The 24,582-nt window shown below is 41.6% G+C and overlaps 1 protein-coding gene across 2 annotated transcripts in view; it reads right to left on the bottom strand.

The window, feature by feature from the left end:
* Positions 1 to 24,582, bottom strand: part of NEBL (nebulette) — a 373,419-nt gene that overhangs the window by 230,003 nt on the left and 118,834 nt on the right. The gene's annotated exons all lie outside the window — the stretch shown is intronic.

Raw genomic sequence — 24,582 nt, 5'->3', positions numbered from 1 at the left:
CTAAATAATGTCCATTATAGGTTATGACCTTGCACACATCCATTCATCTAGAATCTGTGGGCAAAACAAATCTCTGGAGAAAGGTCTCTATCCTTACTGGAGCTCTCGCAACACAGGCATTTGGAAACCGTGGGCCCTGACCGCTAGGAGAACTTGCAGATAAAAGAAGGCAGTAGAAACAATAGAACAACAAAAATGCTCTATCTGGGTCTCATACTTGACATCAGCATAAACAAATATATAACATAACCCGCAGATGGTTGTGAGGAAAAACAGAAAGTAGAATAAAGCACATGGCAATCATCCTATCCTATCTGTATATTTGAGCCTTTGAGCGCCCCAAAAGATGTCTCTGATACCCTATAAAAGCCACAATCAGAGTTCACAGCCAGTCACAATTATGTCATTGAATTCTATCACTTCACTTCCCATCGAGTGGCTCCTATCTGTCCAGGGCACAGATCAGAAGGAACGGCGACGAGGGGGAGACTGCAGGCTGACTAGGGGGAGCTGGGCAGCAGGTCACACTCACACCAGGGCCTGGCGCTCATCACCCCCCTGCACATCCCAGCCAGGCGACACCCGCTGTCAGAGCTACAGCGATAAGGCCACGCGAGCAATCAGTCTCTTTCCCAGGCTTCCGTTTTCCTTTCTTATTCCCATCAGCAGCACCAAAACTGTTCCAATCCTAGGACTGGCCTTTCCCATGTGGAAACTACAGAGAAGCCCAAGTGTGTGGGCAAGAAAGAAGGGGCATGGGGGTCCCTCAGAGTAAAGACTTTTCCAGTGTATTTCAACAACCATTTATTGATTGCCTTGTGTGTGTGAGAGAGCTTGGAGATGAAAATAAGAACTCTCGGGAACGCTGTATTTTCCTCGTCCCATGGGAAGTACACCCCAAACTGACTCTATGTCAGGATTCGAAAAGTCACAGTGTTTCACCTCCACTCATCCAGAGACACATCTCGAGCAACGAGGGGCGACGGCCCCATGTTCCCCCACCAGCTCTCCTTTAACTGCCTCTGAGGCCGTTAAGCTTTTCACATTTATTCAAACATAAACATGAACATTTCCCCAATAATGTCTTTTTTCTCCCATAATAATCCATACTCTAATTCAAAGAAAGGCAATTTCATCCTTGGTTCACCAGGCTGATGTTTGAGAAAAGACCATGTGATGCAAACCATAATGACTAAGGAATAGAATGAAGGCTACACAGCAGATGATTTCCAGCAATGCAGTCATTTACTATAAAGAGCTTCCTTCCCTGATGAAAGGTTTTTAAAAATTAAGCTTTAACTGCGGCCATGAACTGTTCTATGTCGGATGCCCACCCCCGGGTCAGTACCACCGGACTCATCATCGGTGAATCTCAGACTCAGAAAGGACTTTGGCCACCAAGAAGAGGACCAGGGGAAGGGCTAGCAGATGGGGCCAAAGGAGACTGTGGCCACCACGATGCATATATCATCTTCCACTGTGAAGGGCTGGTTTGGCCCTAGCATGACCCATGCGAATAGCCACGCAGGGGCCCTTGGCAACCGTTGAAGTGGGTAGTTTAGCTGAGTGCGCAATGCTGCACTATGGGATGATGCTGGTTTTACTTGTGTTCTCAGTCAAAAGAGACTTGTCCTGGCCCCAACAGAGCCTATCACCTTCCCTGTCTACACAGGGTCGCAGATGCCAGACCTCCCACAAACAACAGAAGTCTCTGCAGAAAAAGAGGCCATTCCCACATAAAGGACTGAAGGGGAAACCAGCACTTGCAAAGGAGAGAATGAAATATCTACATAAAAAAATCAGGTGGGCTTAGAAGCTCTTTAAATCTAAACTCTGAGGGCGCCTGGGTGGCTCAGTCAGTTAAACATCCAACTCTCGGTTTCAGCTCAGGTCATGAAATCAGGGTCATGAGACTGAGGCCTGCATCAGGTTCTGTGCTCAGCAGGGAGTCTGCTTGAAGAATCTCCTTCTGGCCTCTCCTCCCATGCATGTTCGCCCTCTCTCTCTCTCTCTAAAATAAATAAATCTTTTTTTTTTTTAATCTACACTCTGAACACAATTGGAGATGGAAGGGTTAAATACGTATTGTCAACAGAAAGAAAAACTCTGAAACAAGAAAGTCTTGTCCTGAAATGGATGTAAGTCAGCAAAAGTTTCACATGGAGCAGAGGACACCCGATAACATTCATCTCTAGTCTTTCTGGGTGTTCTGCCACTGGGGAGACTGACAAAGATCTGGAATAAAGCTGACATGCTGAAGGGAAACCAAGCACAATGAAAGCAGAGAAAGGAAGGCAGTGGTCAGATGGTCATGAATGTCCACATTGGGAGCCAAGGGCAGAGGATGAGGGCAGGACGCACAGCGGAAAGGTGGATAGCCAGCAAAGCTTCTAGAAAGCCCACTTTCTCTCCAGCAAGTAGCAGGCAAGGTGTCATGGAGACAAAGGTTGTCAGGAAAAAGCTCATCTATTGTCAGACCTGGACATGGGGTCTTACCCCTCCCAGGCCAGCCAGTTGGCACTGCCTGGCTGCCACCTTCCTCAGGGAGAATCGGGACTTGGTACAGGACGACAACCGGCAGGTAAGGCGCTGGAGTGCGGCTCATGACACATAGACAAGGAACTCACTGGGTCTTTTCAAGTTGCAAGGTAGATATCATTTCATGGTCTACCAAAATAAATGATTTACAGGATAATACATGGCAATAGTGCATTATCACAGATACTCCAGGGAAATAAAAACTCAGAAAAAATAATATGACTATTGGTAAAGCCCAGGTGTCAATAATTAGGAGGTGACTGACTTTCCACTTCATGGGTGAGCAGACAGTAGAAGCTTAATGTTCCTTGGCAAGTCAACATTCTCCTTCAAAACTAAGTCTTTCTGTTTCTTTTTAATAGTCATATGTTTGGTTTCCCAACAGAAAATACAAACTGGCTCCCTTGTTCTGTTAGACAGCAATTTAATGTACCCATTCCCTACACCCACTACACCAAATATCCAAACAGCTCTCTATATTTCTAACACAACTATTTCTCATCTAAGGATTGATCCAAAAACATGCATGAGAAAAACAAAGCCAGCTTTTTTCTCTGTAGGTAGTAATCAGGTGATTTGTTTGGTTAGTGGGTTTTTCTGTGTTTCTTTTTTTCCTTTCCAGAGGAAAAAATGTACTAGCTCTATATAAATGCCAACCTCTAAAAAGAAGTAGGTACTTCTTAGACAAACAAGAGGAAAATATCTCTGAGGTGCGAAAGAGGGAGGTGTTTTTAATGTGGATGAAACATTGTTCTTTTAAGTATTAATTTACAAGAGTCTCACTAATGTGAGTCATAAAAAATTATTCACAAATAACTGTAGCAGAGTTTTGTGTCCCATGCAGGGGCAAAAAAAAAAATGTCTTCTAGAATTGCGGATAAACACCAGAAATTAGTCATCTAGCACTTAGTTCCCCCCTACTGTGTAAAAGCTTGAACTATAGAACACTTACCTTGTCAAAGATCTATTCAATGATCTTTGTATTTTATGATACAAATGAATTTCTAAAATCATAAATCCGCAGAGAATTAAAGATTTACAAGTCAATTAATCAGGTTTGTTTCCGACCCAGCTCTCTGGACTGACCTCCCACACAGTCCTGCTGGCACGTTTTGGATGGGACCAGCTCTGGGATTGTGCTCGTACCTACCTCCTATCTTGCTGTTCAATTGTCTCTCTCCTCACTCATGTCCTCACTGCTCAGCACCTCCCCTGTCCCACGATCATTCCTCTGGTGGTGGTTTCCCTAGTATTTGTTGAAAGGGTCTTTTGTTACAGTACCATGTGATAACATGCACATCTGAACTACTTGCTGAACCAGATTGTTCTTCAAAGACAGAAACTCTGACTCTTCCTTCTGTATCCCTCGTGGAATCTAATATACCAGTCTGACACCAACTCTATCCAATCGATGATTATTGATTGAGGGATGATGTCATGGGTTTCCTGCATCGACTTGGGGTGTTCATATCCTGCTGTGGAGATAAAAGCTTCTCAGACAGGGCCTATCTAATCCAAATATGAAAGGGGTTGTCTACACAGGTACAATCACATGAGCAATGGGAAAAATGGTTATGTAGTTCTTTTTTTTTTTAAGATTTTTATTTATTTATTTGACAGACAGAGACAGATCACAAGTAGGCAGAGAGACAGGCAGAGAGTGGGGGGAAGCAGGCTCCCTGTTGAGCAGAGCGCCCCATGTGGGGCTCAATCCCAGGACCCTGAGATCATGACCTGAGCCGAAGGCAGAGGCTTAACCCACTGAGCCACCCAGGCGCCCTGGTTACATAGTTCTTATCATGTGAACTACTAACCTTCCTTTCAATTATTTGCACATTTCAGATAAATAAAGGGAGAGGAGAAATGTGGGAAAGGGGATAAATCTCAGACATCTTAGAGAACATTTTCAGGTTTTGTCTCTATTAGGAATGTTTATAAATAAACCAAAAATTGTCCAAAGAATCAAGAATTCCCAAAAAACTTTCACATCATGTGTGCATTCCAATTTTATTTCTATAGCTCCAAACAACAGAATACATCATAACCTGAAATTTTCTATTATATGTATGGATGTACTTACTCTGTTACATTAAAAACATTTTAATTTGACCCTCAGATTGTTGATTCTTCAAACCATTTTTGTCCCTTTCGGACCTACACTGATTTCCTTACAGTCCAAAAGAAATTGTGCGTGTTCGGTAGTAACAAGTTTTCTCTTAATAAAATCTCTTCTAAAATGAAGACATTGCTAATGAATAAAAATATGAAAGTACCGGGCACCTGGGAGGCTCAATCAGTTAGGTGGCCGACTCTTGATTTCGGTTCAGGTCATGATCTCAGAGTTCTGGGGTCGAGCCCCGAGTGGGCTCAATGCTCAGCAAGGAGTTTGCTTGAGGACTCTCTCCCTCCCTCTCCCCTTGCTTTCGTGGTCATTCTTTCTCTCTCTTCCTCTCTCTCTCTCTCTAAAAATAAATAAATCTTTTTTTAAAGATGAAAATAAAAAACTATTTCAGTATTAGAAAAAATTTTATAAGAGCATCTGCTGAGTCAAATACCTAAATGTCTTAAAACTGAATTAAATAATCCCTCCTCTCATCTATATTCCCATGACCTAGAACTGGAGCTAACGGCATATACTTTCAGAAGCCTGGCACAGCAGCACAGAACTCCAAGGATCCTGCCTTACACACGCAGGTCAATCCCAAAAAGCCACAGGATGAGAAACCGTGAACATGAGCCAACTTCCACGTGGCAAAATAGCTGAGCTTTCTAAAACCATACAGAAAAGGCACCTGAGTGGCTCCGTCGTTAAGCATCTGTCTTCAGCTCAGGTCATGATCCCAAGGTCCTGGGATTGAGCCCCACATCAGGCTCCCTGCTCAGTGGGAAGCCTGCTTTTCCATCTCCCACTTCCTCTGCTTGTGTTCCCTCTCTCACTGTGTCTCTCTCTGCCAAATAAATAAAATCTTTAAAAAGAAAAAAGAAAAGGAAAAATCTTAGTAAAATTCTGGGGGTAAAAATGCCAGAAGGCCTCATTATTTGAAACAAAATTTGACATAACTAGCTCCCAGACTTCACCTGTCTAGGAATGACAAGGGCACATCATAACTGCAGATTTCTGGACTCCCTCCAGGTGGGTCTGAGGCCAGGCCCACAAGCGAGCACCTTCCACATGCTCCCCAGTTAACTGTGACACAGAAAACCCCAATTTTGAGAAATTCTGACATACAGGAAGAACCTCACACACTTTTTTTTCCTCTAAAATCTTCTCAGTACTGTCCTCTTTTGAAGTCTTTGGGCATTTCTGAAGAAAAGCTGGACAATCAGACAATAAGATATTTAATCAAGCAAAAGCTGGAAAATCAAGATCTCATCCCAAATTCTTAAATTCTTATCAACATGAGAGCAGCACCTGTGCTCTCCATTTGACACACCCACAGCCAAGTAAACAGACATAACAGACAAAAAGGGGGGAAGCTTAAGTGCAGCTGCAAACAGTCCCTGATTTGTACACACAAACACACACACACATACACACACGCACACACAACACACACATACACACATACACGCATGTGCACACACATATACATGTGGACAAACATATGTATACACACATCTACACACTTAGAAACATGCACATACCTACACACACATACACATACATATATACACCAACACAAACATGTACACATACCTATACATATATACACACCTACACACATGTACACACACATACACACTCACATATACACATGTACATATGCACACACACCTAAAGCCATATACACATGCACAGTTACACACACCTAAACACATGCACATACATACACACATACACGTGTGTGTGCGCAGACACACATGCACATATGTGTACACATAAACACACATGCAAATGGATTCATTCTCTGAGTACTCCCCACCACAAAACCTAGTCTACACATAAAATAGACATCCAATAAGCATTTGTTAAAAGCCAAATAAATTTAGAGCAGTAAATCACAGGAAATTCATCTAATAAGTTAGCAGAGAGATCCCAAGCAGGCCAGATGGGCCAAGTAAGTCCCTCCAAATTGAACAGAAAAGCTCTAGTGTCACTGTCGGTGAAAGAAGTCAAAAATGGTACTGTCAAATGCATATGAGCAAATATGCCTCTAAATCATTATTTTATTTCTTTTTACATCTACCCACATGTATGTATATACATATATACAATGATACCTTCTTTTACTCTTTGTTTGGCTCTTTGTTTGGCTCAACCAGTGTCAATAGCTAGCATGTATTAGTCCATCTTTCTCCCTACACATATCATCTCCATCAGACATATGCAAATACAGACATAGCTATGCAGACACATGCACACAGGGAAAGTTTTAGAATTTATACACTTTTCTCTCTCTGTATTTCTTATTGAATAATAATACCACATGGACATCCCCCACAAGGAATCTGATCTACCACATTTCACTCATTCTAATGGCTGCATGATATTCTAGGGTGTGGATTATCATAATTTATTCTAATATTACCTCGTTGGTGGACTTTCACTCTGCTTCCTGGTTTTTGCTACTACCAACAAAGCTTTCCTAGAGATCCTCCCACATATGCCTTTTATGCTGATGGTTTTGTTCATACAACAGAGATTCCCAAGAATAGAACTACTGGATTAAAGAAGATATGTATTTTTGGAGGGAGGAGCAAGATGATGGAGGAGTAGGAGACTTAGATATCCTCAGGTCCCAGGAGTTCAGCTGGTCATCAAACTTTCTGAAGACCAACAAGCTCAACAGGAGATAGCAGAGAAGAAAAGCAGCAATTCTAGGAATAGAAAAGAGAACACTTTCCAAAAGGTAGAACGTGCAGAGAAGTGAATCCATGGTGATAGGCAGGAAGAGAGACCACAGGGGTAGGGACCAGCCCCCAGCAAGTGGGAGAGCAATGGAGCAAAAATCAGAACTTTTAAGACATCTGCTCCATGAGAGATGCCACTCCAGAGGCCAAGCAGGGGTGGAGCCCTTGCACGGACAGTGTAGTCTCAGGATCCTCAGGGTCACAGAAAGACCAGGGGTGCCTGAATGGGGCAGAACCCCCAGGTATCAGAGAAGAGAAGCTGGCTGTAGACACAGTGCTGAGCAGTGGGGTCTCAGCTCAGGGTTATCTTAAACCAGAATCCGAGACACAGTCGGGACACTGCTGTTTAAGCAGGGACCCCACAAGTGGCAGATCCAGAGAGACCCCTCCTTCCTCCTCTGGAAGGAGCAGCATGGGAACACACTGCAGGAATCTGCTCAGTTTGGAGACTCCAAATGGGGCCGTGTGCAGGAGACAGAAACACTCTGTCACAGGCCAGGTGAGCAGGTGGGGACCTGGGAGATGGGAGGGATTGACTGCTTTTCTCTGAAGGCACAGTGAGCAGTGGGGCCCTGAGCTCTTGCCTCCTACTGGGCCGGAGATTGGGGGGCTGCCATTTTCATTCCCAACCTCCTAAGCTGTATGGAAAACGTTCAGGGAACAAAAACTACCGAGACCAAAATCCAGCATATTACTTAGCTTGGCCCCTGGCAAGGACCGTGCAATTCCATCACAGGCAAAGACATTTGAGAATCATGGCAGCAGGCCCCTTCCCCAGATCAGCAAGAACAACCAGACAAGACCAAGTTCACCTATCAATGAGAATGGTGGAACTCCAGAGCTAGGGGAAAGCAACACATGGATTTCATGCCTTTTTTCCGATGATCCTTTAGTCTTTTGAAATTAAACTTTTTTAATTTTATTTTTTTCTTATTCTATTTTTTTTATTTTTCCTCTTTTCTATTTTAACCTTTTTAAACTATTTTATCTTATCAATACCTTTTTAAAAATCTTCCAAATTTTCATTGTTATAGTCCTATTTTATCCCTTCATTGTATTTAACCTTATTTTTTGTATACATATAGGTTTTTTTTTTTTAACCTTAAAATTTTGGGATACAATTTCTTCTAACAGATTAAAATATACCCTAACTCTAGCATATGGCTTTGTTCTAGTCTCCAGCCTAATTATGATCTTTCCTCTTTTTTTCCTTTTTCAACCAACTTCTTATCAATTCCTTTCTTAGATTCTTTTTTAGTTTTCATCTTTTCAATCATATTCCATCCCTTCATCATGTTTACCTTATTTTTGTGTATATATAAGTTTTTCTTTCTTTAAAATTTTGGGAGGTAGTTTCTTCTAGCAGACCAAAAGAGACCCAAAATCAAGTGTGTGGCTCTGTTTTATTCACCAGTCTAATGTATATATATTTTTTCTTTTTTTTTCCCCTTTCTTCTCCCACTAGTTTCAGATCTCTTCTGATTTGGTTAGTGTATATTTTCCTGGTGTCTTTGCCACCCTTTTAGTATTTTATTCTCTCATTCATATATTCTTATCTGGACAAGATGATACAGTGGAAAAACCCACCACAAAAGTAAAAGAACAAGAGGCAGTACCAATAGCTAGGGACCTAATCAATATGCACATTAGTAATATGTCAGAACTAGAGTTCAGAATGACGATTATCAAGGTGCTAGCTGGGTTCAAAAAAAGCATGGAAGATATTAGAGAATCCCTTTCCGCAGAAATAAAATCCCTTTCTGGTGAAATAAAAGAACTAAAATCTAACCAAGCTGAAATTTTTAAAACGCTATTAATGAGGTGCAATCAAAAATGGAGGCTCTTACTGCTAGGATAAATGAGGCAGAAGAGAAAATTAGTGATATAGAAGACAAAATGACAGAAAATAAAGAAGCTGAGCAAAAGAGAGACAAACAACTACTGGACCACGAGGGGAGAATTTAAGAGTTAAGTGATACCATAAGACACAACAATATTAGAATAATTGGGATTCCAGAAGAAGAAGAGAGAGAGGGAGGGGAAGAAGGTATACTGGAGCAAGTTATAACAGAGAATTTCCCTAATTTGGCAAAGGGAACAAGCATCAAAATCCAGGAGGCACAGAGAACCCCAAAATCAATAAAAATAAGTCCACACCCCATCATCTAATAGTAAAACTCACAAGTCTCAGAAACAAAAAGAAAATCCTGAAAGCAGCTTGGGACAAGATGTTCGTAACATACAATGGTAAAAATATTATATTGGCAGCAGACTTATCCACAGAGACCTGGCAGGCCAGAAAGAATTGGCATGATATATTCAGAGCACTAAATATGAAGCCAAGAATACTATATCCAGCTAGGTTGTCATTGAAAATGGAAGCAGAGATAAAAAAAATCTTCCAGGACAGGGGCACCTGGGTGGCTCAGTGGGTTAAAGCCTCTGCCTTCAGCTCGGGTCATGATCCCAGGGTCCTGGGATCGAGCCCTGCATCATGCTCTCTGCTCAGCGGGGAGCCTGCTTCCTCCTCTCTCTCTGCCAGCTTCTCTGCCTACTTGTGATCTCTGTCTGTCAAATAAATAAATAAAATCTTAAAAAAAAAAATCTTCCAGGACAAACAAAAACTAAAAGAATTTGTAAACGCCAAACCAGCCCTACAGGAAATATTGAAAGGGGTCCTCTAAGCAAAGAGAGAGCCTAAAAGTAACAGACCAGAAAGGAACAGAGACAATATACAGTAACAGTCACCTTACAGGCAATACAATGGCACTAAATTCATATCTTTCAGTATTTACCCTGAATGTAAATGGGCTAAATGCCCCCAATCAAAAGACACAGGGTATCAGAATGGATTAAAAAAAAAAAAAACCATCAATATGCTATTTCCAAGAAACTCATTTTAGACCCAAAGACACCTCCAGATTTAAAGTGAGTGGGTAGAAAACAATTTACCATGCTAATGGACATCAAAAGAAAGCTAGGATGGCAATTCTTATATCAGATAAATTAGATTTTAAGCCAAAGACTATAATAAGAGATGAGAAAGGACACTATAACATACTCAAAGGATCTGTCCAACAAAAAATATATGTTTATAACGCTGTAAAAAAAAAAAAAAAAAAAAGAAAGAAAGAAAGGATGAATCCCCAAGTTTTGTAGCAACATGGACGGGACTGGAAGAGATTATGCTGAGTGAAATAAGTCAAGCAGAGAGAGTCAATTATCATATGGTTTCACTTATTTGTGGATCATAACAAATAGCATGGAGGACAAGGGGAGATGGAGAGGAGAAGGGAGTTGAGGGAAATTGGAAGGGGAGGTGAACCATGAGAGACTATGGACTCTGAAAAACGATCTGAGAATTTTGAAGGGGTGGGGGGTGGGAGGTTGGGGGCACCAGGTGGTGGGTATTGTAGAGGGCACGGATTGCATGGAGCACTGGGTGTGGTGCAAAAATAATGAATACTGTTATGCTGAAAAAAATAAAAAAATTAAAAAAAAAAAAAAAAAGAAGATCTAACAATTTTAAATACCTATGCCCCTAACACAGGAGCGGTCAACTATATAAACCAATTAATAACAAAATCAAAGAAATAAATTGACAATAAAACAATAATAGTAGGGGATTTTAATAGCCCCTCACTGAAATGGACAGATCATCTAAGCAAAAGATCAACAAGGAATTAAGGCCTTAAATGACACACTGGACCAGATGGACATCACAGATATATTCAGAACATTCCATCCTGAAAACAACAGAATACACATTCTTCTCTAGTGCACGTGGAACATTTTTCAGAACAGATCACATCCTGGGTCACAAATAAGGTCTCCACTGGTATCAAAAGACTAAGATCATTCCCTGCATATTTTCAGACCACAATGCTCTGAAGCTAGAACTCAATCACAAGAGGAAAGTTGGAAAGACCTCAAATACATGGAGCATCTTACTAAAGAATGAATGGGTCAACCAGGAAATTAAAGAAGAATTTTTAAAAATTCATGGAAGAAAACTATAAAGTACTCATGGAAGAAATTGAGGAAGACACAAAGAAATGGAAAAATGTTCCATGCTCATGGATTAGAAGAACAAATATTGTGAAAATGTCTATGCTACCTAAAGCAATCTACACATTTAATGCAATCCCTATCAAAATACCATCCATTTTTTTTTTCAAAAAAAAAGGAACAAATAATCCTAAAATTTGTATGGAACCAGAAAGACCTCAAATAGCCAGAGGAATGTTGAAAAAGAAAACCAAAGGTGGCTGCATCACAATTTCAGAGTTCAAGCTCTATTACAAAGCTGTCATCATCAAGACAGTATGGTACTGGCACAAAAACAGACACATAGATCAATGGAACAGAATAGGGAGCCCAGAAATAGACCCTCAACTTTATGGTCAACTAATCTCCAACAAAGCAGGAAAGAATGTCCAATGGAAAAAAGACAGTCTCTTCAACAAATGGTGCTGGGAAAATTGGACAGCCACATGCAGAAGAATGAACCTGGACCATTTCCTTACACCACACACAAAAATAGACTCCAAATGGATGAAAGACCTCAATGTGAGACAGGAATCCATCAAAACCCTTGAGGACAACACAGGCAGCAACCTCTTTGACCTCAGCCACAGCAACTTCTTTGTACAAACACTGCCAAAGGCCAGGGAAGCAAGGACAAAAATGAACTATTGGGACTTCATCAGGATCAAAAGCTTTTGCACAGCAAAGGAAACAGTCAACAAAACCAAAAGACAACTGACAGAATGGGAGAAGATATTTGCAAATGACATATCAGATAAAGGGCTAGTATCCAAAATCTATAAAGAACTTCTCAAACTCAACACCCAAAGAACAAATAATCCAATCAAGAAATGGGCAGAGGACATGAACAGACATTTCTACAAAGAAGACATCCAGATGACCAATGGACACATGAAAAAGTGCTCCACATCACTCAGCATCAGGGAAATACAAATCAAAACCACAACGAGATACCAAGTCACACCAGTCAGAATGGCTAAAATTAACAAGTCAGGAAATGACAGATGCTGGCGAGGATGCGGAGAAAGGGGAACCCTCCTACACTGTTGGTGGGAACGCAAGCTGGTGCAACCACTCTGGAAAACAGCATGGAGGTTCCTCAAAAAGTTGAAAATAGAGCTACTCTACAACCCAGGAATCGCACTACTGGGTATTTACCCTAAAGATACAAACGTACTGATCTGAAGGGGCACGTACAACTAAATGTTTATAGCAGCAATGTCCACAATAGCCAAACTATGGAAAGAGCCCAGATGTCCATCAACAGATGAATGGATAAAGAAGAAGTGGCATATATATATATATATATATAATGGAATACTATGCAGCCATCAAAAAATGAAATCTTGCCATTTGCAATGACATGGATGGAACTAGAACTAGAGGGTATTATGTTAAGCAAAATAAGTCAGTCAGAGAAAGACAATTCTCGTATGATCTTTCTGATGTGAGGAATATGAGAGGCAGGGTTGGGGGTCGTGGGGTATAGGGAGGGAAAAAATGAAACAAGATGGGATCAGAAGGGAGACAAACCGTAAGAGACTCTTAATCTCACAAAACAAACTGAGGGTTGCTGGGGAGAGAGAGGGTGTGGAAAGGAAGTCTGGGTTATGCACATTGGGAAGGGTATGTGCTATGGTAAGTGTTGTGAATTGTGTAAGCCTGATGATTCACAGACCTGTACCCCTGGGACAAATAATACAATATATGTTAATTTAGGGGGAAAAAGCAATGAAAAAAAATACATGTATTTTTATATTTTAGTACTTTTCTAATTATTAGATAGCTTTTTTTTAAGGCAGTGATGTTTCACATTTCCAAAATAGTTACTATTTTATTTTTTTAAGATTTTATTTATTTATTTGACAGAGAGAGAGCACAAGTAGGCAGAGAGGCAGGCAAAGAGAGAGGGAGAAGCAGGCTCCCTGCTGAGCAGAGAGCCTGATGTGGGGCTTGATCCCAGGACACTGAAATCATAACCTCATAGCTGAAGGCAGAGGCTTAACCCACTGAGCCACCCAGGTGCCCCAATGGCTACTGTTTTAATCAAGATAAAATAAAATCATCCTTAGAAGGCAGAGAATCCATAATCTTTCTGGGATGATACTCTAGACTCTGTTGAACTACGAAGCTCATCCAGTCCTCTTCCTCCCACTGGCCAATCTGGCCACTCTCCCACAGGCTTGGGACTCCAATGGCCCTCACTCTCCCATGAACTCCCTGCAATTATATTCTAAAGTTGGCATATCTTTGCTTGTGTACCTTTTTCAAAAGAGAAGTTCAATGGCTTTCATCAAATTTCCAAAGGGGCCCGTGACCCAAAAGGGGTTGGGAGTCTCTCCTCTGGAGTCTGGGGGATAACAAGAGGTCTGGGTGTTGCTGATGACATGATTTAATTCTCTCAATGACAACCAAAAAAAAGTGAATTTTATTAGAGAAGTTTTCCAGTATCCATAAAGTAATCAAAAACTTTTTTCATCCACATTATTTTAAGAAGCAAGCTCTACAAATAGTTTACAAAATGGTATGGGTGCTTACAAGGGGGGTGGCACGGGGAAACATGGATGCTAGAAAACAAAAAACAGAGAGAACTATTTCCAAAACCAGATAAAAGGTCATTTCTTTTCTGATATATTGTTTCTCGGAGCAGTTGGTATTTGATCCATGTAAGGCAGAGATATTCTGGGCTTCCTTTCAAAGAAGGAGTAAATATTTCAGTATAGTGAGAAGAGAAAACTAAATGGGATACAGAAAAACATAACAGTTTACTGAATTTGGGAGAAGATCTTTTGAGGAGATGCAACAAATCCCTCTAAGCCAGGAGTTGTGTCTTTCCTGGGTCACTTCTCTTCCCCCACTGGGGCTGGCTTGTCTCCACACCCCCTCACCTTGAAGGCAAACAGTGTCTGACCAAAGGAGGTATTCAATAAGCATAGATTAAACCAGTAAGTAACTGAAGCAGCTTTATATGAAATTAAATTACAGGAAATGTGGGTAAGTCCTTAAGTGAGATTTCTTCGCTAGTAAAGTTTTAAAATCAAGAATACCATGATTTTTCTTGATTTGTGGTTAATGGCAAAAAAGAATTAGAAAGGCATCTCTATCTGTCTACCCCTCAAGGAAGTGTCTAATTCTTCATTCTTTTGTTTAAAGATGTTTATTTGTTTATTTGAGGGGGGAGGGGCAGAGGGAGACAGAGAATCTTAACAGACTCCAAACTGAGCGTGGAGCCGGATTTGGGGTTCAGTCTCACAACCCAGAGATCAAGACTTGAGCCAAAACCAAGACTCAGACACTCAACCAAGTGCACCACCCAGGCGCCCCTAATTCTTCATTCTCATGAGCTCCTGATTTTCATGAAATTACTTCGTGTTGTTCCTACTTCATTTCATGCATTATCACCCTTATCATCAAATAGTAAATATAATCCTGGCAGTTGCTCAGCATGGTTATTAAATAATAACCACTAAATTAATAAATGTCTGGCCTCTAGTTTAACATCTAAAACAAGGGACAAAGATGAAACAGATATTTTGAAAAATTAAGTTAATTAACAAACTACCAACAGAATAATTAACAAATTACTGAACAAAATGGAGAAAGCTTGAACTGTGTTTCTGCTTGTCATATTGTGGAATGAGCGGTCTGTCCTCTGAATAGGCCATATTTTGAAAAAGATCTCATTACCTCACTTCCAGAAATCATACTACCTCTGTTAGACTTTTTCACTTTTGATCTTTCTGAAAACATATGGAATGACTAAAAGACACAGGAACAGCAAAGCTAATTTATGTGATGGGAACTAAGATTGCAGTGGTGTGGCTATCTCAGCGTCTGGCCGTGAATCATACTTAGTCACTGATAACAAACAAAGAAAAAACACCTCGTGATTTTTTCAGGCTTTCAGTATTTCAAAGGGACTATTTCCTGAACATCGTCTTTCCACGTTAGTTTTATTATATATGTGTACATATGTATGAATATATATGCATATTATATACATATGTATATACATGCATATAAATACATGCATATTGTATATACGTGTTACATGCATGTGTGCATATATGCAATATACATACACATTTTATATGTATTATATATAGTTCTATATATATATACACATATATATACACAAACATATATATATATATATATATATATATATATATATATAGTACATACACATATCTAAGACTTTAAGTGGTAACCCTCTGAAGAGTAAAATAGTCTCGAATGAAAAGTTTCAGGGCTTTGACAATTATCCAATCCCCAGAAAATCTTGTTAAGTATATGTTCTCTGTGCAATAACAGAAACATAGTTAAGATTTATTTTAGTTTTAATTTTATTGATTTATAAAGCATTAGAGCTATTCTAGGGATAAAGAAAAAAAAAGACTATGTAATGGTTCTAAGATTGACTGTTTTAAAAATAAGTTTGGATCCTTGACGTCACTCTCCTTCACTTCTTTAGTTTAAGTAAGAATGTGAAATTTGGTATATTTAGTTGTTTGATGTCTAAAAGCACTGTGTGCCTGGGAAGCTAAATCTATAGCTGGAGATGCTTGTTAGATTTCCCTTCATAGATATTTGCAGATTCTAGATTCCCTTGAAGGAAAAACAATTCCACATACATGGAAACTCAGCGTGTCAATCAAAAGGAGGCCAGAACCTCTCTGCTAGTTAGGAGCAAGTTTGTGTTCATTTAATTTCTGACTTACCATTACCTTGACCCTTGATTGTCACCAAAAATGAAAAGAGAGGCAGGGAGGGGAGAAGGTAGGGAGGGAAATTCAAATTGTTCTCCTCAGACATTTGGGGATGAGACACACTCCATTAAGAGAGTACTGTCAGAGTTCTCAGAAGCCCAAGTAGAGATCTCATTTGAGAATGCCACATAATGATTTTTCCAAATAGAAGCTTTTTAAAAGAATGAAGCCAACAGAGCCCTCCTTCTGCACAGCATTTGGTAGGCCAATTTCCATCTTTACAAGGCCCCTGCAGAATCCCAGTGGGCGGCCCTAATGAAGTCAGTGGAAGCTAGAAGCAAAGTTCTGAGATAAAGTGAAATGATAACTAAGCCAAATAATTTTTGATAAAAGAAAACACATGTATTTAAGAGAGTCAGAATACTGGGCGCCCTGAGGAAGTCTGCTGTGTGCTGCTGGCTGCCACAGAGAGGTCTGTCCTTTTTTCTTTTTTTAAAGATTTTATTTATTTATTTATTTGAGAGAGAGAGATAGAGAGAGAGAAAGCACATGCATAAGCAGGGGCACAGGGAGAGGGAGAAGCAGACTCCCTGCAGAGCAGGGAGCCCGACGTGGGACTCAATCCCGGGACGCCAGGACCATGACCTGAGCCGAAGACAGCTGCCCAACTGACTGAGCCACCCAGGTGCCCCAAGAGGCCTTTTCTGAATCCAACAGCGTACTATAGATGTGGTTCTGTTGCCTGATTCCATGGTGAAGCCATGATTTCAAAGCAGCACATTCCTTCGAAAGAACATTATTAGGGGAAAATATATTAATTAAGAATACTGAGAAATATTCAATCTCTTGAAGCTACTAATTGAATGAAATGGGACTGCTTTAAATGAGCTTCTCTGTACTGAGCAAGCACCATCGTCCACCCTGGAGCGACGGCTTGAACCAACACAAGATCGTAAGACTCAGCGGAACAAATTGCTTCTAGAAAGGACAAGGTGATAAAAAACAAATAACATTGTAGGGAAAAAACACTAACTTTTAAAGTCCAAAAGCTACCACATAATCAATCAAAGCCATTCAAGAAAACAATGTAAAATAAGAAAGCATAAAGGAAGTGAGCTAAAATAACCAAGACACTACCTAGAAGTATACTAACGTACAGTTATTCTCGTTACTTCTACATAGAAAATGTGAGAAATAGAACTAAAGATGATACTAGTGATCAGTGGATGGATATTATGACGGTAGCTATTTTTGTCTCTTTTGTCCTCTGCTATTTTTAAACATGTTTAGTGCAAAATTAGACGTACCTCCTAGTGTGAAACTGATTTGCCTATCAACTGTCTCAGACCCATGACCATCAACCAATATCTGAGATTAGTCTGGGGAATAAGCTTTTAAAGGAATAGTCAAATGAAAAAGAAGGTCTGACAATTATTATTTTGGCAGACAAAAAAAGAATAGCAATTCCTTTTCTTTAAGTTCTTTCAATTTTTGCTAACCTGATATGTTACTGCAGAACATTTTTGTACTACAGTCAAGATCATTATAACTGGAGGGAATTCTAAAAATCAACTACTACAACCTACTATTTCATGTCCTGCAAAGATCAAAGGTCAGTAGTACCCAAAGTCATGCTTAGTGGCAGAAGTAAGTCTTGAACCCAGATCTCTTGGTGGCCAGTCTAACTCTATTTATCCAATAAAACCAAAGGTTAGGGATTTACTTACAATGTATTCGGATGCAAAATAAATGTCTATTTCCCACAGCTGCTCTGCTATTCCTCACATGTCCCCACCACACTGAAGTAGAAGGAACTAACTTTAGTCTCAACCATTGAAGCAAATCCATTCAATGATTTAAATAACTTAGGTATATTCAAATTTCCTCCTGCTTCCTGTCTCTGCTCCAATGTGGCATCCAAGTGTGTGTGAGCAGGAAGTGAAGGAAGTGTGTGACTTCAGAGTGCATGAAGAGGGAAGTCTTGAATCCATGTTCACATTCACTCTTTTCTCTCTTCTAACTTTGGCCTCAGTGGCATCTCCTTGTCTGCCTGGTCACTAGCGTCCACTGCTGAAGGCTGTGGCTGGTGACATCATGGTGTATTCTCCCCTTGCCTCAGAAAAAGTCTGGCAGTATTGCCTGTCAAATCACTGCCTCCTCGCTGAGATCTTACAACTTCTCCCAACCTGCGTAAGCTACGCCTGGCTGCAGGGACACATTGTTCCGACAGCAGCAGCTCCCCAGCAAGTGCCCTCAGCATCCTTCTGCAAGATGTGCTGGGACATCCATTACCTTCCATGCCACATGAGACACTGAGATGCTAGGAAACAGAATTCAGTCTCTCTCCCTGCCCACCATGCTGTGGAGGCTCACTGTTCACATGGGAAGAAGTCAAAAGTCTATCTTGTGGGGTGGTCTACTCTGCTTCTGGCTCTCCCTCCACCTACCTACCATGCCTCCCATCTTCCCTTTCAGGAACTTCAGCCAGAAGAGAAAGGGGTGTCATGCTTCAGACTGATTTTTCTGCCTTCTTCCTACAACCTACCATGGCCAAAAGGGGATGGACAGTCCTCTTTCCATGGGGACCATACTTTATCCTTCCCAAAGTGGGGTTCACTCTTCACCTTTCTCTAAAGCCATAAATGTGAGGGGCTATGGCAGAACATGATTTATGGAAGAGAAAGATGAAAGACACATTCACCTAAGAGTGCTAAAATATTCTCTCATAGTCATGATCCCAGAGCCACAAAATGGATATTCAAATGCCTCACTGAAGGACCAGTCATCTGATTCTGGCCTACACACAGAATAATGACCAATAACTTGTAGGCTGGCCACCCAAAGTACAGGGCTCACATCCTCTGTGGGAATGATGGAAAGGGGAGACAAGAAGAGCCAGGAGGGCACCAAAGAACCAGCATGCTGGGACTGCAGGACCAGATGCAGAGAATATGGGTCATTTCCGGAGGCTGGGGAGCAGAAGGCCAGGCCCCCGTGATGAAAAGCTCTAAAACCCCTTCATGACACAGCAAATCAAAACATCTTGGTTATTTTGCTGTCTGTCACGACTGACATGTTTGTCTCTTACATCATTTTATCCAGAAGCCAGAGAGCAAAACAATCTGACTTGTGGGAAATCGTGAGGGTTAGAGTTGACATCTGCACAGCATGCTACGTTCCCTGGAAGAAATGTGCCACATTAAGTGAATTAATATTTCTCCTTTGAAGTTCTCGCTCACATTCATCCCTTCCTAGATGGGAAACATAATCTCTCATCATTTTCACAGCCTCGAAACCCTGCGAAGAAATATACCAAAGCTTCTCTCTATGAACTTTCCCCCTCACACACACGAGAAAATGCTTATTGCGGGAAGTAAGAAGCGTCGCCGTAGGATCAGAACGGTGCAAAATCAGACGATGGGAACTACAAAGCTGTCCAAATTGGGTTCAAAGAAAAGAGAAAATAAAAAGGCACATATGGAAGGCTTCTCAACCAAGAATACAAGAATTACCAACAAAATCGACCTAGAGATGGTTTTAGAAGGTTGAGGTTGTCGGATGAGATAGGAGTGGGAAGAGGACTCAGGGAAAAGCAAAGGAGAGTCGGCTAAGTTCAGGAAGGGGAAACCAAGAAATTGGTGGGCATTTAGAAATGGGATCCACAGGCAGGCGGGGGGCAGCCAACCCGACTGACACCCCGTTATGCATTTGTCTGCAGAAGAGTATTCCAGCCTCCTGCTCCCTGAAAACGTTTTAAAATATAATTAGAATACACACCTCTCTCTCTGCAGATCTTGTCACAGCTGCAATGTTACCTATCTTTATTATTTTTGTATTACCATCCTTTCCCCGACCAAACCACAAATCCCCAGAGAGAGGACTTTACCTGGGTTTTGCTCACTACGGTGTCCCTGGTGGGTGGCCTCGGATTGGTGCTCTGTGGCAAGTGACGTGTGCAGATCAGACTTATGGCTAGGCAGGGGCCATCGGGATGGGACTGGAAGCACCCAGAGGATGCTATCCAAGTGTCTCCCCCACTGTCCTTCAACAGGTCCCAAGTCAGAGCTTTGCTGCTTTGAAGGAAGTCAGTCTTCCATGACACACTAGTAAAACGCAACACGCTTTAGGTAGGGAGTTAACACCTTACCAGATGTTTAGATGGCAGATAACTGAGAGAAGAACCCTCCGGAAATGCACCCACAGAATGAGGAGGTGCAGAAAGGTCCCAAGGGCAAGCTGGAGAACGAGAGAGCGTGCCACCACCCGACCTCCTTGAGCTTCCAGAGGTTTCTATTAAACACGTGTCTTCATTTCCCCCACAAAGACGTCTAACGATTATGTTCCCTATAAAACACCACATTCCCTTCTCACCCTTCCTGCTAGCCTATATTGTATTCCCTGGGAGCCATGTGTTTTATGCCTCCAGAGACACGGAAGATTAAAAAAGAATCAGCGCAGATTACAAAATGAAGACTCAAAGGTTGCAGAATGATCTGTATTCTCTCCATAATCATTTTCCATCTTTCATCTTATCAGGACTCATAAATTACACACACTCCATTTAAGAACACAGTGAGCCCAAAATCTCTATTATTTTCAGCATGATTGCAAACAGCTAAGCCAATCACATAAACAACTAAGTGGGGATGCAGCTAACATTTCGTCCTCACCTCGAGCAGTATTTCACAGAACTCTGCCCTACAGAGGGCCAGGGTTTCCGGAGAGAGACACCCTCCCCCCATCCCCCCGGCCCTGGGAGTGGGGAAGACGAGAAGCAGGCAGGCAGGGAGAGAAGAGGGGTCTGGCTGCCCCTCGTGCCAGCCTCAACGGCCCCACTTAGTGCTCTTTCTATGGGGCCTTCCCCTCATCACGCCACTGAAGAACCTTTTCCACAGCTTTAAGAAATCTGCAGACCCCTGATCCAGGCGCTCAAAACAGCTGTGTCTTTTCTTCCAGAAAGAGTATGCTACACAGCCTGAAAAAGGAAATGTGTGCAACAGCATAATATTAAAATAATACATCAAGAAAATGTTTCTCCTAAGGGTCTTTTCATGTCACTCAACTGTTTAAGCTTTAGGGATTCCCCAACCTACAAAGAGTCCCCATTCCAGTTTAGTTGATAAGGCAGGGCTTTGGAACCCCAGGCTCACTTTCCTACAGGAAGAGGATATTATGCCGGTCCCCAGGCTTGCAGGAATGACAGACTGATGCCCCACAGGTGAAGCCTAATGTTACTAACAGATCCACTACAACTGAGTAGAGGTTTGCTTTTGCTCCTTGTAGCGTGGGCTACTGTGGGCCAGTGGGGGTGCCAAACCACTATTTACTATTTCTTTGAAGCCATCCATCCGGTGATACGTGATAAAGAGTGAGTGACAATGGAAGTGCTTCCCCCTCTTCCCACCCACCCCCACCCACCCAGCTCAACTGCCACTGCCAGATGCCAAGGCAGTCCCTGTCCCACTGCAGCTGGTGGCTGGCCAAGTGGGCGGGCACCTGTTGTTTGTAGGCGGGAGAATGCCTGGAAACCACTGCCTAACACCAGCTGGAAAAAACTAACTCATGGTTTGCTTGTTTATTTTTCAATATTTCTCACCATTTTATTATGACAATCTGGCACCTAATATAAATCCCAAAAAAGCTTGAGAGGGTTTAACACTTAGGGGGAAAAAAAATTCTGGCAGTGTTTACAACCCTCTCGAAACAGGAAAAAAAAAAAAAAAGATAAAGGAAGAAAAAAGAGAACTTAACAATGCATATCTATAAATAACTTTTTAGGTCAAACCACAATTTAGTTTTTGTTTTTCCTTCATTTTGGCTCATTTGATAAGCTAATGAACTGAAAGAAAAGAACTAGTGTTAACCAAACAATGCTAAAAGAGGATTTCAGAATCTCCAAACTTAGGAGCAGATTTGACTCACTTAGTATCGTGAATAATTACAAACAAGGAAATAAAATGTTAATAGTCAATTTTCCACCAAAACTTTAGGGCTGTTCAGATTTCTTGATGTCAGAACACTCTGCCGTAGGATCAGGTTATTTAAAATGCTAAAATTAAATCAACTGCCATTAATGAATATTACCATTTGAGTAGATACCTCTCTATGCCTTTGCAAAAGCAGAAATGCTCTTACAGAAGTGTTTTCATCTGTCACCCAGAAAAATACCACTGCTAATAATGGGAGGAGGAGGAGGAGAAGGAATTCTTCCTATGAGTGACTTCTGTACTTTATGCAAAATTCTACCTTTGCATACGCTGCACTATCACCTTGCGCTACAACTATTTCTTTATGGATCTCCTTTTTCGGTTGCCTTCTCAATAAAAGGACTAGCTTCACAGACGTAGGTTCTATTCCAAGTTCAGTTCCTTACTAAGTTGGCAAGGACAAGTTATCTAAAGTCTCTAAAGGCTGAGTGCTTCAACTATATAGGGATAACACGAGTGCCTGGATGGCTCAGTCGGTTAAGCATCTGCCCTCGGCTCAGGTCGTGATCTCAGGATCATGGGATTGAGCCCCTGTTGGGCTTCCTGCTCAGTGGGGAGCCTGCTTCTCCCTCTCCCACTCCCCTGCCCAACTCATGCTCTTACCCCCTCTCTATCTCTCTCAAATAAATAAATAAATAAAATCTTTTAAAGATAAAATACATAAAATAGGGATAATAATAATAAATACGTGCCTCACAGGGCTGTTTGAGATTATATGGGACAATATATGTGAAATTCTGTGCCCAGAATATAGCAACATTGATGATGATGACGCCTTCATGTCCCCAGTGAACATGAACCCCAACACAGTTCATTGTAATAGCACATGTTCAGCATATGTTTCTTGGATTGAGTTGATATTCCCCAAACTATCTGTCTGAAGAAGTCCTGTATGTCTTTCTAGAGATGACACTGGAACAAAATCTGGGGGAGAATCCAATGCCTTCACCTGACCACTGCTTCACCTTACCACAGGGCTTTGCGCCATCCTGCATCAGCTCTGTCCTGCCAGCCTACCAGCACCTTCTGAAGCTTACAGCTTACAGGCTGCTCTGTGACACAGAATCAAATCAGCCTTTTACAAAACAGGGAGTTCCTTTTCTTTTTGCATTTCCAGAGTCAGGCACGTGGGAGGAAAACAGTAAATGCTTGTTCCTGGGCCTAGCTCAAGCCACCTGTCACCATTAATTGAACCCAAAGGGAGCGGTATGCCTTCCAAGGAAGGAGACAAGTGTTTAAATCCAATCCTTTCTCAACCTTCAAGACTCCACTCAAATCTACCTCTAGTAGGAACCACCAACCAGTCCAACCCACAATCATCCCTCCCTTTTGGAATCTTTATTGTACATCAAAGATAGCCTTCTGGGCATTTAGGGTGGGGGGGAAGGTTATGTTAGTCCTGTTTCCTCACACACCCTGTGAGCTGGGGGAAGGGAAGATTAACTAATTATGAATTCTTTTGCACAGAACAAGGACCTGTAATAGGCAGGAAACAAATATTTGATTGCTTGATTTAGTTCTGTTTTCCAATGTGCTCGAAGTACTTCTCCAGAATTATCTAATTAATCCTAACTTGATGAGAAGAAAGGCATATTGGATCTGCACAGACTGGAGCCAAGTCCTGGCACCGTCCACGGTGTGAATGAGCAGGGGTGTTCTTGCCGGCTCTGCAACACTGCCTCTCCTTGGCCAGCACTCAATTTTTTGAACTAATGGCTTAGCACACAAGAATTAGCATTTTACAAAACCAAAAACTAACTGCCAACCAAGTCTTCATGGTGTTGTTAACCGACAGCAAACTCTACTTTGAGTTCCACTTCCTTCAACTAAATGGATTGGGAAGTGGTCCCAAGACCCCCAGAAAGAGGGTGGGGGGAACCACAATGTCCCCTGTGAACACAGAAGCTTGCAAAGGAATAATTAGATCCACTACAACTGAGAGCTAACGGCTCTCATTTAGAATAGCCCACAACTGGCGTTTTCAAAGCCAACAGGCTTTGTTGTTTTCAAAGCTAATAGGCCAGGTTCCTCTTCCCTTTGCAGAGTCTGCAATTCTCCTTTATTCATAGCAAGGATTTTCAGGGACCCTAATAAAAATGAGAAGACTTCATAGTCCTAAAATCTGTTCATTTTTCAAAATGCTTTCACGCCTCACCACCTATTTGATACCTGCAGCCATCCAAGACAGGTAGACCAGATAACACAGACGGTCTCACTTTCCAGAAGCACAAAGAATCAGAGTGGCTGCTCCCAGGACCCAAACCATGAGCAGCAGAAGGGGGACCACGACTCAGCCTTCCCTCCCCTCTCCTTGGTGGGGTTTTCCTACACGGTTGACCAAAGGGCTGCAATCTAGTTGTTCACCGTCTTCCCACAGTGTGGCAGGCAAGATAACCTCTCTGAAAGAGAACGCCCTGCGTTTCTTAAGACATGGGGTGTCCCTGCAGAAA

This window comes from Lutra lutra, chromosome 8 (assembly GCF_902655055.1).
Source record: "Lutra lutra chromosome 8, mLutLut1.2, whole genome shotgun sequence".
Classification (NCBI taxonomy): Eukaryota; Metazoa; Chordata; class Mammalia; order Carnivora; family Mustelidae; genus Lutra; species Lutra lutra.
The sequence above is the reverse complement of the archived record's forward strand: the minus strand, read 5'-3'. Positions and strand labels throughout refer to the sequence as shown.